Source organism: Coloeus monedula (assembly GCF_965178545.1).
Source record: "Coloeus monedula genome assembly, chromosome: 16".
Lineage (NCBI taxonomy): Eukaryota > Metazoa > Chordata > Aves > Passeriformes > Corvidae > Coloeus > Coloeus monedula.
The window spans coordinates 335049-350679 of record NC_138796.1 but is presented as its reverse complement, the minus strand read 5'-3'; the positions used below and the strand labels follow the sequence as shown (position 1 = coordinate 350679).

General features: G+C 53.0%; 1 long non-coding RNA gene across 1 annotated transcript; it reads left to right on the top strand.

Moving 5' to 3' along the window:
• Positions 1-14039: 14039 nt before the first annotated feature.
• On the top strand, positions 14040-15149 carry LOC309579227. The gene is made up of 2 exons (XR_014226881.1): positions 14040-14496; positions 14690-15149. It is a non-coding gene; the product is annotated as an uncharacterized lncRNA (long non-coding RNA).
• The last annotated feature ends 482 nt before the right edge of the window (positions 15150-15631 follow it).

Sequence of the window (15631 nt, the reverse complement as noted above, 5' to 3'; positions counted from 1 at the left end):
GAGTAAGGCTTAAGTGCCCAGCACTGGCATCCGCTACACCTAAAATCCGCAGTGTTCTGCCCCTGCTCTGTAGCTGACTCGCTATTTTATAGTGCCTTTGCTCCGCCCACAGCCCGCCCACAGCACACCCCTTTGGCCCTAAGTGATTGGTGCTTCCCTTTTGACAGATCATCTCTGTCTACCAATGGCTCGTCGTTGTCAGGGGGGTAGCAGCAGCTGGAGTAAGGGTGCTAACATGCCCTCATTAAGATTCAGGTTGCCACGGAGGTTACCTACAGACCACCGGCCAAAGGTCTAAAAATAGCTTTTGGCTGTTAGAAACTGGGTTTTGGGAGCTGGTTCTGAGACTAAGGTGCAAAGTAGAAACCCTTAAAAAAATATTAAAATACATCTAATACATCTTAAAACATTTGTAAAAGTATACAGTGAACATGAGAAAAACAACTCTTGCAGTGTACAAGTGGTTTAAAGTTTGAAAAGGGATTTTTAACTGGGACACTTTTAACTGGGGGATTTTAACTGGAACTGGTGCAGATAAACTGCTTTGAACAAGTGAAAACACTAATAGCAGAACTTGATATTTGTACCTGGACTGATGGGTGAACATTAACATTCAATTAAAATTGTTTAACTCAAAATTAACTAATTAAAACACTTAACATGCAAAGACCAAGCTAATTAGGGATTTCATGTATAACAACCAGCAGTTGCTAAGTGGATGCTTCCTGCAAATATCTGAAATCTTTGTGGTGTTTGTGTGCAGGTTTCAGCTGGAGTTGCCCTGGCATTGCCTCCCAGAGGGGCAGGATTGCTCCCCAGGAAATTCTCCAGCCAGAAGTCCCTCTGGATCCGGATTTTTTTTTTTTTTTTTTTTTTTTTAAAGTTTAGTTTGTCTTGGCTTTTTCTTTTTTTTTCCTGCCCTTTCTGGTTTGTCTCTCCCTGTTCTTCTTTTACAGAGGAACCCCTCCCCAGCCTGGCCAGAGCCGCAGCCTCCTTCATGTGCCGCTGCCTCACTCGCTGCTGCTGGTGCTGGCTCAGGAATGTGCTCAAAGCCCGGCTAAGCAGGAATTGTTCCGGGCCTGCTCTGTTTAATCGCTGCCGCCGCGAGCAAAGCTGCCCCTGCTCCTTGAGGGGAGTGCTCGCTGCAGCCCGGCAGGAAAAGAGCCCAGGAAAAGCCGCGCCCTTTGCAGGAGAAGCGCTGGGAGCAGAGGGGAGAGCGGGAAAAGGCAGCGAGAGCAGCTGGGCGGGCGGGGCGGCATCAGCGCTGATCCCTCCGCGGGCAGGAGCGCATCACAAATAGTCCCTCGGGGATCACTCCGCGGCCAGGACCGCAGCACTGGAGGGGACAGATTGAATATTTTGGAGGCAAAATGGGGAACTGAGTAGTGGACAGATGGGGAACATTTTGGAGGCAACACTTGACAAACTCTCTGGGGTGGAGAACGACCACATTGAGGGAAAAATGAGGTGATGAGCAGTGGGCACGTAGGGAAGGTCGTGGGGGTAAATCTTGAGAAAAGCCCCGGGGTATTCAAGAAATCCTTGGAAGCAGGAGTGAGGAATTCAGTGGTGGAAAAATAGGGGAATTTTGCGGGGGTAAAACTTTAAAAGATCTAAGAGTTGAGAGTGTGTGTTTTTAGGTAGAAAGGATGTCTTGTTGAAGTTGGGCGCCTGGATTGTGGCATTTCTGGATCACAGGGTGTTTTTCCAGAAAGTAGAAGATAAAGGAGACTCCCAAAGCCTCGGTAGCTGTGTTAAGAAATCCCTGCCAGGGAAGAAAGGTGCCTAAGCCTCCTAGAAGTAGGGACTAATTAGCATGGGGAGGGGAAAACCCACCCCCAGTGGGAGAGAGCACGCCGGGTAAGGGAAGAGAAGGATGCCCTTAAGAAGAAGTAGGGAAGGTGAATTTCTCAGTTTGCTGAAATGTATCAAAAAGTTTGGAACCTGGGTCTGTGTGGAGGCCGGGATTTTCTCGGCCATATGCAGAGCCCAGCACTAGGAATAAAGGAATTCCAGGCTTTACAACGCCAAAAATGCAGTACCAGAGAGTTCTGTTATCCCGAGGACTTGGGGGATATTTGGCAAAAATTTCCGGGGGCCCAGGCTGGACCGAGCTTTTAACGCTCCCCGGATTCACGGGATCGGGGATTCCAGCGTGCCCTGCACGGGTTTTTTCAGGGAAGTCCCAAATCCATGTGAGCACGAAGCAGAATCCCCTGGGAGCTGTGAAGGCAACAGGATATTTCTTGGGAATTTTGAAGGATTGGGTGAGTCCTCAGTGTTAGGTTGGAATGAACGCAAATTGTCCGGGAGTTGCTGGTTTGGGGATGGCCGGGTCTGGGTTTGGATTTGTGGGCACCGAGTGTTCCTTGTGTCAGCTTTAGGTCATCTGGATTGGTGGGAATTGTCGGAGAAAAGAGAAGGCAATTGAAATGCGGAGCTCCATTCCCGGAGAAATGGTCAGGATGGGAGAGGAAAGGCTGTGGAGCTGCTGGGAGCTCGTGGAGAACGAAAGGATCTGAGGTCTGGAGGCAAGAGCTGTGGAACAAAGCCTGAAAAGGGTGTGGGGTGGGGCGGGAGGGGGAGGAGGGCACCGTGGTGGGGGGAAAGAGGGAAAGGATCCCTGCTCCGGGAATCCAGCAGGGACCAGGAGAGGATCATTTTCCATCCACTGCTCTCAGTGGCATCCTAATAAGGACGGTGGAAGGGAAGTGATTCGTTTGTTCTTAGGTTTGGAATGAAAGGTGCTCTTGCAGAGGGGACTATTGACCTGTTAAAATTCTGTTGGATACAGGAAAAGAGGGAGGAAGCAAGCAGCTGGGGAATGAAGGGGTGGATTTTTTGGTGGATACAGGGAAAGACACGGGAAGGGGCTCTCAAGTAAAATACACCTCACGGGCAGCACCAGGAGAAGCCTCAAGTGCCCTTTTTTTCCAAGCTCTGACATTCCAGAGGAGTAAGCAGTGGTCAGCCCATCACTTTCTGTATTCCTTGGATGCCCAGTGCTTTGTTGGGAAGAGATAATATTTGGAAATGAACAAATCCGGGGATGTAATTTCCTGATAGTAAAGCCCCAGAGACCCTGGTTTTGATACCCTTCCAGCACCCAAACGCAGCAGAGGGAATCCTGGCGGAGCTGGAAAACGCTGTCGCTCCGTCGGTGGAATTCCTGGGAACTGGAAAGCAGCAGAAGCAGCAAGAACAGAGTTGGAAGCAGGCTCCAGCCGGGTAAGGCAGACACCAAATCCTTTGGAACTGGGCAGGGGTGGGAAGAATGAATTCTTACATTTGTAGCCCAGGGATTCCTGAGCAGGATCCCGGCAGGGAAGACTGCAGGGATCAGGCTGGGGCCTGATCGCAGCTGGGGGCAGCGAGCCTTGGAATTGGCTGAAGGGAAGAAAGAGGGATCCTTTGAGCACAAGGATCAGGTGTCAAATGTGGAGATGGCATCAGACAATTCCTCGGGAGGGTTTAGTTCCTGGGCCAAATCGATCTCCTGCCTTGTGAAGGAGCTCAGAGAGCTGGGAAGAGCCCAAGCAACGCAGGGAATGCACCGGCAGATAAAAGTGCCGGGGAACGGTGGGGAAAAGCATCCGAACAGGGGGCCTCGTTTTGTACAGGGACGGTACAAAAAATTGTCCGAAAGAATAGGAATGGAATGGGATTTTACGTATTCCTTGGAGGCCACAATCCAGTGGGAAGGCTGAGAGAAAGAAACAAGGCCTAAAAAGGCAGATGAGCCAAATCTGCCCAAAGCCTCCAACGGCCACATTCCCTGGCATTGCTGAGGACTTCAGCCAAGCTCCAAGCAAAAGGTGAGCCCCTGATTTTGGTGCCAAGGGAAACTCCAAGTTAAGAATAATCCAAATATGAAGCACTTCTCACAAAACTCAGCTTTGCAAACCTTTCTTTGGGCTAAAAAAGAAAAGATGGGAATGCCCTTGGCAGAAAAGCAGCTGTGAGGCACAGCAGGCTTCAAATGCCTGTCAGCAGGAGCTCCAGGAGAAATGGCTGCTGGCTCCGGGCATCCTGGGCTTTCCAGGCAGGTTTTGTACTGGAGTGCAAGGCAGTTTTCCTGCCTCTGGGGGGTGGCACCTGCATCCCACTGGAAAGGGAAAATGTGGAGAGAGCGGCAAGCGGGAAGACAGTTGCTGATGTGTGTCCTTGGATTGCAGTTCCTCCCGGTGAGTCTGTGCTGCTGGAAGTTTGAAGGAGATCAGTCCTGGAGTACGTGTGGGTTCACCTGTGGGGTTTGGGAGCGACGCTGGCCATGAAATTCCAGGGATGTTCCCTTTGCTGGAGTGAGAAGCAGTGGAAGCACTTTGCTGTCTGCTTCTTCATTGCCTTTGCCTCGGTCCCCTGGGGCTCCAGGTAATCCCCTCTCACCTTTGCTTTTCCAAGGGTCTCTAAATGAGGGCTTGAGCTTTGGTGTAGCTCCCTTTACAGGGAAGATCTGTTCCAGGAAAGGTCTCCTGGTCTGGACCGATGGCATTGCAGGAAGAGCAGGAAACCCCACAGCTCCTGTGGCTCCCTCATCTGATTTGCCTGCAGGCAGCAATGATCATTCCCAAGTGTCATCCCCTGGCTCCGTGACTCGGTGAGGTTGTGTTCCGCCAAAGGCCAGGGACCGCTTTGTTTTGCGGCTCACGAAAGTCCAGCTCGGTGGTGCTGGGTTTGGTTTTTGTGTGCAATGAAGGCACTAAAAAATTCCCCTCCTTCACTGGCACAGCCCTGGAGTGGGAGCAGATTCCCCTTATCCCGGAGTTATCCCGCTCCTGCCGTGGATCCCTGCGGTGCCATGTGTTCTCCAAGCTCACAGCACTGCTGGCTCTAAACAAGAGAAACAATCCCTGTTCCTTCTCTTCTCTGTCCTTGATGTTCCCAGGCCCTGCATCTCCCTGGCTATTCCCTGTGGGAGTCTTCATCTCCATCCCACCTTATCCCGATCAAATAAGGGTCTGAGACGTGTTTAGCAGCAAATGCATTCTTGTAAAGAAAGCCAAGAGCAAAGAGCATCCAGATGCAGAGAAGTCTTTAGAAAAGCATTCCAGATGTGCAAATGAGGGATGTGTCTTCCTGCATCTCCTGTTGTTTTTCTCTGTCAGGTTTTGGAAGGGTTTTCTCTCAGTGATTTCCTGCAGTCCAGGTGCGTCCCTTCTTTTGTCCAAATCCAGTGCCAGAGGATCGAACAACTGACGAGTGGGGCCTGGGATGAAAACGGTTCTCCTAAAATGAGGGAAACAATGCTAGAAGAGAAATGAGCATCCTTTCAATGCCTGGAATAAAAATGCTGGAAAAGGGCACTTTTTATTTGATATGGTGTCATTCTCCTTTTTTTTCCCTTGGATAAAACTGCACGTTGAGCAAGCAGAGCAGAAATAGGAAATGCAGGAGTCTTGGATTCCACAGTGGGATTAACTTCCCTTTTCTGCTCTCTTTCAGGACAGGAAAAACCACTGAACTCGCCCCATCTTTGGGACCAAGAGCTTTGGTGCTGGAGTAGGCAAAGCCAGCTAGGGCCCCCCTTGTCCTGCCCATGGTGTGGGTCAGGGACAGGCTCCTCTTCTCCTCTGTGCTGGGATGAACTGCCTAGGGAATGCTATTTCTGACAGCCCGGTCCTAGCCCCGGCTACTGGAAATGGGCGGAGGTGAAGAGGCAAGTGCCAGAGTTGCTTGGGGATGATGGAATTGTGGTGTTTGGCTGTGCCCAGAGGGGCAGGTTGGGCATTTCTGTGTGTCTGAGGACCGGTTTGGGTGCTGGGGAGCCCGGGGAGCCGAGCTCTCAGTGCATTCCCAGCTCTCCCGGGGGTGGGAGCTGGTGCAGGGCTGGGTGACAGCCTCTGGTCGGGCTCGGGGCAGGCCCTGGCCCCAGCACAGACACGCTGGGGTGGTTTGGGGCCGCTTGGGGAGCCGGGGGAGGAGAATGAGGGATGGTGCTGGGCGGAGCGATCGGCCTGTGCTCGTGTCAGCGCAGCCGTGCAGGGCCCTGGGATCTGGGTAAAACACCGGCTCTCCTGGTGTTCAGGGAGGCAAGATCTGTATTTATCCATACATATTTATCCCTATATTTATCCATATGTTTATCCATGGATTATCCATATATGTTTATCCATATACATTTATCCATATATTTATCCACGGATTTCCCCCTGTATTTATCCCTATATTTCCCCATGTATTTACCCAGGTATTTTATGAACACTCAAGTGCCATATCCATGTATTTTATGAGCACTTCCAGGGTTGGTGACTCCACCACTGCCCTGGGCAGCTGTTCCAGCGCTGGACAACCCTTCCCATGCTGGGCCAGGAGATGGATTCTGGAAATGCAGACTCTGAGGAGCTGGGGATTAAGGCAGCATTGGATTCCTTTATTCTCCCAGAAGGATAAAGGAGATTTATCCCCAGACGAACCAGAGGTGATCACACTGAGGTCATTAGTGGGATTTCTTCCTTACTCCCACAAATACCCACTGGGGTGACAGAGTTCCCTACAAGGGCGGTGTTGGAAGGAGCTGCTGGAATGTTTTGCTGTTTATTGGGATCCACAGGATGTTTGGTGTCTCTCAGAGCTGTTCCAGGCTCTCCACAGACCCAAACGCTCCTCACACTTCTCCTCAGAGTAGAGAGGTTTCCCAGAGTGCTGGTTTTTAATTTCAGATGCTGGGATAACGACACGGCTTCAGGAGGCAGGAGACTCATTGTGCTGTGCCTCAGTCCAGGCAGGGACAACCCCCAGCTAATAAAAACCTCTTTAAAGCACAAAAAGTCCCATTAAGCTGATATTATAAAGGCTGCAAATTGAAGCAGGCCTCAATCAGAAAGCAGCAGAATTTAATTCCCCCCCCCCTTGCCCATGTGCATGATGATCTCCTTCCTAATTGCCCATCCACGCTTTTCCCACAGAAGTGCTGTCCCGAGGTTGGAGATGGTTCCAGCTTTATGGAACTTTGATCTTTATCTGGTTTTACTTTTTACAGAGCACAGAACCCGAGAGTGGCAGCTGCTTTCCTCTTGTTCCTCCTGTGGCAGTGAACTGCTCTTCCCAAGGACGGCTGCAGGAATTCTCAGGCAGCAGAACGTATGGAATGCCAGGCACGCTACAGAATTCCAGTGGGAGCAGCAGGAACTTCTGTTCTTTACTGGCAGGGCTGTGCCATGAAGGGGAGCTCGGAGATATTGGTCAGCTCAGGGAATGAGCCTGGCTCATGGTAAGGAAATTCCCTGTGCAGTTACTTTGGGCCCTTCTCCTTCTCCTTCTCCTTCTCCTTCTCCTTCTCCTTCTCCTTCTCCTTCTCCTTCTCCTTCTCCTTCTCCTTCTCCTTCTCCTTCTCCTTCTCCCTCTCTTCCCAACACCAGTTCCAGACCTCAGTATAATCCATGTTCCCACAGCCTGACCTTGCAGTTTTCCCAGCTTAGCAGCCCCAGCAGCACTTGCAGCCTCTTTGTCTGGACTTTGTCTTGCTGAAATCTCCCTTTGTTGATCCTTTGCTGCCTCACCTTTTATCCAGCAATAACGTGCAGTGGGTGGAAGCTTCTCAGAATTCCCTCCCTGTTCCACTGGAAACATTCCTGAGTGGAAGCAGCTGCACTGCCCATCAGCACTTGCCTGCTTTTAGGGGTGGTTGAGGCATGAAGGATGCAACAAATGGAGTTGGCTCCAAGGGGATGAAATGCTCCCCCTGAGGCTGCTCAGAGAGCTGGAGCTGAGGAATCCGGGTGGGAATCACTGCAGGAAAAAGGAAGGAAAAGAGAGCAGAGGAACAGGGATGCAATTCCAACCTCTCCAAGGACTGGGATGGGCACATTCACCATCACCATTTAATCTAGACACGATTTCTTCTTTGCCTCTGGCTGCCAGGAGCAGGATGAGCAGTTTAATGAGTTTAAATAGTGAATAGTTTAATTAGCTGGAAGAGACTGGATCAATAGCTGCTTAAACAAACAACTGGATCCCTGTTTCCAAGCTTGGATGTAGTTTTGGAAGGTTCCTGGCAGTTTGGCAGGGATTAGTGATGCTGAGAATGTGCTTTTTTGTGGGTTTGGGGCTTTTACTCCTGTTCACGTGGCTGCTCTTTTTCTTGTTGAGTGGAAAACAGGAGGGAAAGAGCAACGATGGAAGGAATTCCACTCTTGCTGCTTGAAGGGATGGATCAGGAAGGGAACAGGCTGCAGGGAATTTGGAGTGCAAACTGAGATCTCTCCGATATTTTCGGCTCAGTCAGTCCATCAGTGCTTGGTAGCTGTTTAGGCCACGTGCAAGGTGAATGATGGTGCACATGGCAGAGCTGCTGGTGGCTCCTTCCCCTGCCCGGCTGTCAGTCACCCTGCAGGGTGCTGGAGCAGCGTGCCAGAGGCCGTGGATCCTATGGATCCCATGGATCCCAGGGGCGTGATCAGGAGCCTGGGCCTGCTGGCCACTCCTTGCTCTCTCTTATCCTGATTTTTCAGCTCTGCAGCGAATCCAGCTCGAGCTTTTCAACCCTTAGAAACCCAGGGACCTTTCATGTCTGTTCTCAGATCTGGGATTTAAATCCAGCCCTTATCAAAGCACCCCGTGACCAGGCAGGCCCTGAATCCCAGCAGAGATCTGATAAAGAGGGACCTGACATCCTAAAGAAACCCTTTGAAATCCTGCTGGGATTGATTTGTATCCATAATGGAGCCCAGAGCTCTCTGCCAGGGAGAGATGAAGCTGCTCCTTTGCTTTATCATCCTCAGGCCCTTCCCAGCTTTGAGGGAAATTCACTCCCTCTTCAAGCCCCAAAACCATGGAAAAGCTCCTTTGTATCCTCTCCACAGCCCCTACGTGGATTAATCAACTTTTTATTTGATATGGTGTCATTCTCCTTTTTTTTCCCTTGGATAAAACTCCATGGTGAGCAATCAGAGCAGAAATAGGAAATGCAGGAGTCTTGGATTCCACAGTGGGATTAACTTCCCTTTTCTGCTCTCTTTCAGGACAGGAAAAACCACTGAACTCGCCCCATCTTTGGGACCAAGAGCTTTGGTGCTGGAGTAGGCAAAGCCAGCTAGGGCCCCCCTTGTCCTGCCCATGGTGTGGGTCAGGGACAGGCTCCTCTTCTCCTCTGTGCTGGGATGAACTGCCTAGGGAATGCTATTTCTGACAGCCCGGTCCTAGCCCCGGCTACTGGAAATGGGCGGAGGTGAAGAGGCAAGTGCCAGAGTTGCTTGGGGATGATGGAATTGTGGTGTTTGGCTGTGCCCAGAGGGGCAGGTTGGGCATTTCTGTGTGTCTGAGGACCGGTTTGGGTGCTGGGGAGCCCGGGGAGCCGAGCTCTCAGTGCATTCCCAGCTCTCCCGGGGGTGGGAGCTGGTGCAGGGCTGGGTGACAGCCTCTGGTCGGGCTCGGGGCAGGCCCTGGCCCCAGCACAGACACGCTGGGGTGGTTTGGGGACGCTTGGGGAGCAATGGGAAGAAAATGAGGGATGGTGCTGGGCGGAGCGATCGGCCTGTGCTCGTGTCAGCGCAGCCGTGCAGGGCACTGGGATCTGGGTAAAACACCGGCTCTCCTGGTGTTCAGGGATGCAAGGTCTGAGGGACCGGATTTACTTGGGGCTTTCCAGGACAGCAGGAACAAGAAGAGGAAATGTGGTGCCAGAGGTGCGTCCCACCAGGTTGCATTTCCCTCTTTCCCATTTCCATTTCCTCCTCAGTGCGGGTGTCCCCTGCAGCCCATGAGCACGGGGCTGGTGACAATTCCCTGTCTGTAGAGGGATTCCTTATGGAACAAGGGCAGATGACACTTGTGTGAGGCTTACGACTGTTAGAATTAGACCGGGATGGGTTTAAGGAAAACTAGAATCGTGTGTTAATCTTACTGGTCAATGAACAAATGGAATCCACACTTCTGTAAGAAAACATATAGTGTATGGAGCATATAGAAGAAGCTGGTTTTGCCTGCTGCTGCTGCTTGGCTTTATCATGTAACCCCATTCGAACTCTGCCTTCAAGACAGCTGTGAGACCGTGAAATAAAGAACTTAGCAGAACATCAGCCTCCTCTGCTCTTTCACCCTGGTCCGAGAAGGAGGGGTACCCTGTCAAAGGCTCAACACTTGCCTTTCTGACTTTGTTTCTAAATTTCTACCTTTCTAATTTTGTTTGTTTCTGATTTTTTTTTGTTTCTAACTTTGTTTGTTTTTAACTTTCTACCTTTAGAAATGTGTTCGTTTCTTGTATTTTACCTCTTTGTTTGTTTCTAAATTTCTGCTGTTGTAACTTTGTTTCTAACTTTCTACTTTTTAAATTTCATTTAACTTTTTACCATTCCTCCCAGCGAGGGCTGTGTGCAGAATACTAAAACCTGTTAAGTTCTTCACTTTTACGTCTATAGGCAAATGCTACTGATTTAGATGTAAATTCATTTTGAAATAAGCCAGCCCTCTCTGTCTACTCTGTCGCATACAGCAATATAAGAAGCTGGGAATAGAGATCCGCAGGTTTTGAGAATAAGGAGCCGGCGTTTTTCTGTAGGAAGGAAAGCAGCAAGCGCCTGGCCGCAGGAGCCGAGACGCTCGGGCTGCAGGAGCTGCAGAGCGCCCGGAGCCGGCTTTTCCCTGTGCTCTGTGCCTGCCCCCGGGCTGAGCTGGGCGGCGCTGCTGCCGCCTGGTGGCGAGAGCGCGGCACTGCCGCCCCCGACACGGCGCCCCGGCGCTGCTGCCGCCCGGTGCCGGCTGAGCCGAGAGGGCGGCGGCCTCGGTGGCTGCCGAGCGTGGCAAGGAGCGGGAGCGAGCGGGGCCGGGTCTGTCAGCGGAGGGGAGGGGCGAAGGGCGGTTCGGAGCGCCAAGGGACACGGCCGTGCACGAGCGGGGCCACAGCTATGGAAAGGACCGGGCGCCGTGCGGGGCGGTGACCGCGGGGAATGACAGCGCGGGGGGCGGCCCGGCGGGGCCGGTTTTGCCGGGCAGCAGAGGCGCGGTCGCAGCGCGACCCGGGCGGGGAGCACCGGGCGGGCACGGTTGGAATAGAGATGCCAATGTGCCGCTCTCAAGGGGGCGGCTCGGAAAGGAAGGCGCAGTTCCGCGCTCTCGGGATGGCCTAAGTGACGCTTTATTATCACCTGCCAGGACCTTGACGAGGTTCCGCCACACTCAAGATGGCGGACGCAGTAGGCCCCCTGCGAGAGGTGTCCCTGCCGATGCCTGCCGCCGGTCGCGGAGCCGTCGCCCGCCTCTGGCGCCGCTGACCCCGCCAGCCGTGTCCTCGCACCGGGAAGCACCGCGGAAAATCGCGCGGGAAGCGCGGGGCCGGCGTCGGAGTCCGGGCCGGATTCAGGCAGCCGAATAGACAGACGCCCTTGGGGAGGGGGGGCTTAAGTGCACCACACTAAAGATGGCGGCTCGACCGGAAGTGGCTTCTGCCAGCACCCAAGATGGCGGCGAAGGGCGGAAGTTACGTCACCGCCACGCTAAGGATGGCGCTTTTTACGAGGCTTCTTTGACCTTCTCAATATGGCGGCAGGGAAGGCTCCCCCAAGCTGCGTCTATTCGGCTGCCTGAACGCGACGCCGACGCCGACGCCAGCCCAGCGCTTGCACGCAATTTTCTGAGGCGTTTCCCGCTACGCGGACACCGACTGTGGGGTCAGCGGCGCCTGGGGCAGGCGGGAGCATTCAGGCAGTCGAATAGACGGAGCGGGGGGGGGAGGGGGGTCCTTCCGGCCGCCATCTTGAGAAGGTCGAATAGCCACATCGGTGCGGTACCGGTGACTTCCGCCCTTCCTCGCCGGGAGCGGCGATGGCGGGGAGCCGCGCTGCCGGGCCGGGGGCACTGGGGCGGGTGCTCCGGGCTTGGAGGTGAGCGGGGAACGGGGACAGCCCCGAGCGGACGGCAGGGGCCCCGGGGGATCGGTATTCCGGCCCAGGGATGAGTGTTCCGGCCCAGGGATTGCTGTCCTGGCACAGCGGGGGAGCTGCAGGCACGGGGCACCGGAGCTGCCTCATCCGTGCGGGGCCCAAGGCGTCGCTCCGGGGTGGATTCTGTAGGGGACAAAATGAACATTTTGGGGTAAAATCTGGGTTAATCTGCAGGGGAGAGAATGAACAGTTTGGGGTAAGAATGAGCTGATCGGTGCTCGCCGGAGGGGCCAGCTCGGGCTGGTTCTGTGTTGCTGTGAAGAATTTGCTTTGTGGAAAGAAAGAGACACCTGAGACTGCCGCGGGAATCCTGGGGTGGAGCCGGGAAGGAAACCTGGTCTGACTGCAGGAATGGGAAGGGGGGGTCAGGAGGGGTCCTGGTCGGTCACTGGAGCTGCCGCCGGGAAGGCGACGTGTAACAATGTATAGCGAGGTGTAAGGAACATATTGATTACTGGATTATCTATAACGAGGTGTGAGGAACATATTGATTATTGGATTATCTATAACGAGGTATAAGGAAGATATTGATTGCTGGACTATCTAATGATACTATATAACAATCGTACAAGGAGATCTATATAAAAAATCCTCCATGGTCATCCTTCTCCCAGCCCCTCTGTGTTTTCAGGATCTTGGGGGCAGAGTTTGGGTCTGGACAAGGTTCTCGGGCACAGGGTGGGATTCTTGGGGTGCAGGGCCAGGATTTGGACTCGATGCTCCCTGTGGGTCCCTTGCAGCCCAGGAAATGCTGCGATCCTGTGCCTCTGAGGGTGAAATAAAGGGGAGCGGTGGGGTTTGTGCCCGCTGTGTTCACGGCCCCGCCGGCTCAGGGCAGGTTAAAGGCGCAGCTGCCCCGAGACAGCGGGACCGGCCGGGGCTGCTCGCTCCCGGTGCTGCCGCCTCGTGGGGAGAGCCCGGCACTGCAGCCCGCGCAGGCGCTGGACCACGGGATGGGCGTGGAACAGCAGCGCAGGGGATGCTGAGGCAGCCCAGGGAATGCTGCGGTCCCAGGGAAGGCTGAGGCGTCCCCTGCCCGGGGCACTCGGCAGCAAATCCCTGATGTTGAGCAGAAAAAGGAAAGTTCTGGGTTAGTGGGAGGAGGTTTCTGGAATGGAGTTGGGACAGGTGCTGATCCACGCATGGAATCGAGGCTGGTTTGGCTTGGAAGGGACCACCAAGATCATTTACACTCTGTTTGTTGTCTGGTTCCACAGCAAAGAACACCCAGAACTGCCACCTCACCCTCGCGGACAGCAGGAATGTCTTCCATAGCTCTTGTTTTGGAATGGGAATGGCTATTGGGAGCTCTGGCAGGACCAGGTAAGAAGAGAAATGGGATCATTGTGGCTGCTGCTGGAGGTGGTTTTCTGCTTTCCGGCTGTTCTTCTCATTGATCCTTTCACAGCAGTGTTCTAGGGCACATTTGAGGGTAATTCCAGGAATTTCAAAACAGTTGAAAAATGGTGGGGAAAAGATGTGAACCTGATCCATTTCTAGTAATTCCAAGCTTCTCTCACAGCACTGTTCCAGGGGAAAGCTGATAAAAGGATAAAGATGCAGAGGAACAAGTGCTGTAAACCCCCCAGGCTCTCTGACAGAGCAAACCTTCCAGTAATGCCAGTACATCGCTCTGAGAGACTCTGGGATCACAAGGTTTTCCAGGAAAGCAAAACAAAGACAGAGATGAGGGAATAGGCTTCCAGTTAAGAATGGTTTGGTGGGTGTAGGAATGATTCTTGTATGTTTGATGCTTCCCTTTTTATTCCTGAATAATTTAAAAATGATTCCTTGAATAAATCATCTAAATTTGGGAATTTAAATTTGAGAGGGAACAGTGCAACATTAATACAGGCAGAGATCATGGAATGATGGAATGGTTTGCATTGAAAGCCCCATCTCTGAGCCTGTTCTGGGCAGGCTCCTGCCCATCGGCCACTCCTTGCAGGTGGACATGGAAGTGATGGAGGCGTTAAGGGAACGCTGATTGGTTTTCCCTGCCTCTGGCAGTCAGGTCATTAAAAAGACTAATTGACCTCTTCCAGTGGGGAGACATTTAAGCAAGAGGTGCCAAAAAGAATTGGAGCTTCTGCACGATGAAATCTGCAAGTCTCCAACTTAAAATCCCCCCTGGATCGTCACCGGTCCAACTCCCACGGACTGGTCACCTTGGCCAGGAGTGTCCAATCCTGCTGTCAATGCACTGGGCCGGGGTCTCATTTTCATTTCATGTAAAGACCCTCTGGGTGCCCCCCAGTCACTGGAAAGACCGGACTGGGCTCCCAGGGCAGTAATTCCAGGTGTTCTCTTCATGGGAATAGCACAGGAGCCTTCCCCTTGGCCAGAGGAGCGGCCAGTGCCTCCCTCAGTCCACAAATCCCCAGGACAGAACACAGAGAAAGCAACAGGAATATGGAAATCCCCCACAGTGGGAGATTCTGGTGCTCTGGATTAGATTTTGGATTTATAACGTTAAAGGGAGGGGTTTCAAAGACTGAAATATTATGTTTTATGACTCAAACATTTTCTTAAAAGACTTTTAAAACTGTATTACAAAAGCTGCAGAAGACTCCCACACCCTGAATGGGGCCCCGAGGCCTGACACTGCTCGCTGATGAAGGTAAGATAAAGTAACAGCTCAGGGCTGGGGATATTCACGATGCTCAGGCTTAACACCTCCAAGATGAGGAGCACAGCCCCAGGGCTATCAGCTGCCCGGGCTGGCACCAAGGGGTGGAGGGAGGAGAGGCTTTGGGTACCTTGGAAAAGCCGGAGGTCACAGCCGCAGTGACTGCCCATCCTCCACTGTGCAGAGCCCGGCTGCGGGGTCCTCACCGGGGGGAGGAAGCTCATCCACAGCAGAAGGGGTGACATGGCCCAGCACAGGGGCCCCCAGACCCTGCAGCAGAGCACCAGAGATGATGCAGCAGACCCTCAGTGTTGCAAGGGACAGCGTCAAGCCGGCCCCTGCAAGAGAGGCACGTGGGCGTTCCCAGCTGGCCCAAAGTGTGCATTAACCCACGGAATTCTGCACCCTTCGGCTGGGGCAGCGTGTGGCGGCGTGGCCACGGCGCCCACGGGGGACCCTCACCACCGGCAGGGCGGATGGAGGGGAGCAACGAGACGTCGTTGGCACCCTCAGATGGGTGATGGGCTTCCATCCAACCCCTCTCCCTGTTCCCCACGCACCCTTCTGTTTTCTATTTCTCTCTCTTCCCTTCTCTTTGTCTCTCTACTATTAAATAAAATACATCCATTTTTTTGGCAACAACATCTAGCCTCGTTTGGTTTTAATCTCGTTTCTGGGGGTATTTTGAACCTTCTAAGTTCTTTCTGGTTTAGGCACAGAGACTGAGCTTGCTTTGCTTTTCTGGGTTTAAACCGGATCATAACAGGGCAGGTGTGGAGGGGTTTTTCTCCCTCTCCTGTTCATTAGTGTTACCACTGCTCTTGTTGCTCTCACTGTTACTATGTGTTGTCATTAATCTCAAATGATTGTATTTGTCTTGGTTTCCATTCTTAAACTGTTCTGAGCTGGAATTTTGTCTCTGGTCTCTTCCCCATCCCACGGGGGGGGTGAGGGAGCAGCTGCTGGTGCCCAGCTGGGGTCCAGCCATGGCCCCGGGCACTTCTGGGGGCTCCGAACCCGAGGGACAGGAGCAGTTTTGGGCTCACAAAAAGAGACCCAGTGCTGCGTTTCTGGGGCTCAGAAGCAGGCGCAGAGCTCAAAAGCAGAGACTAAATCCTGCATTGTG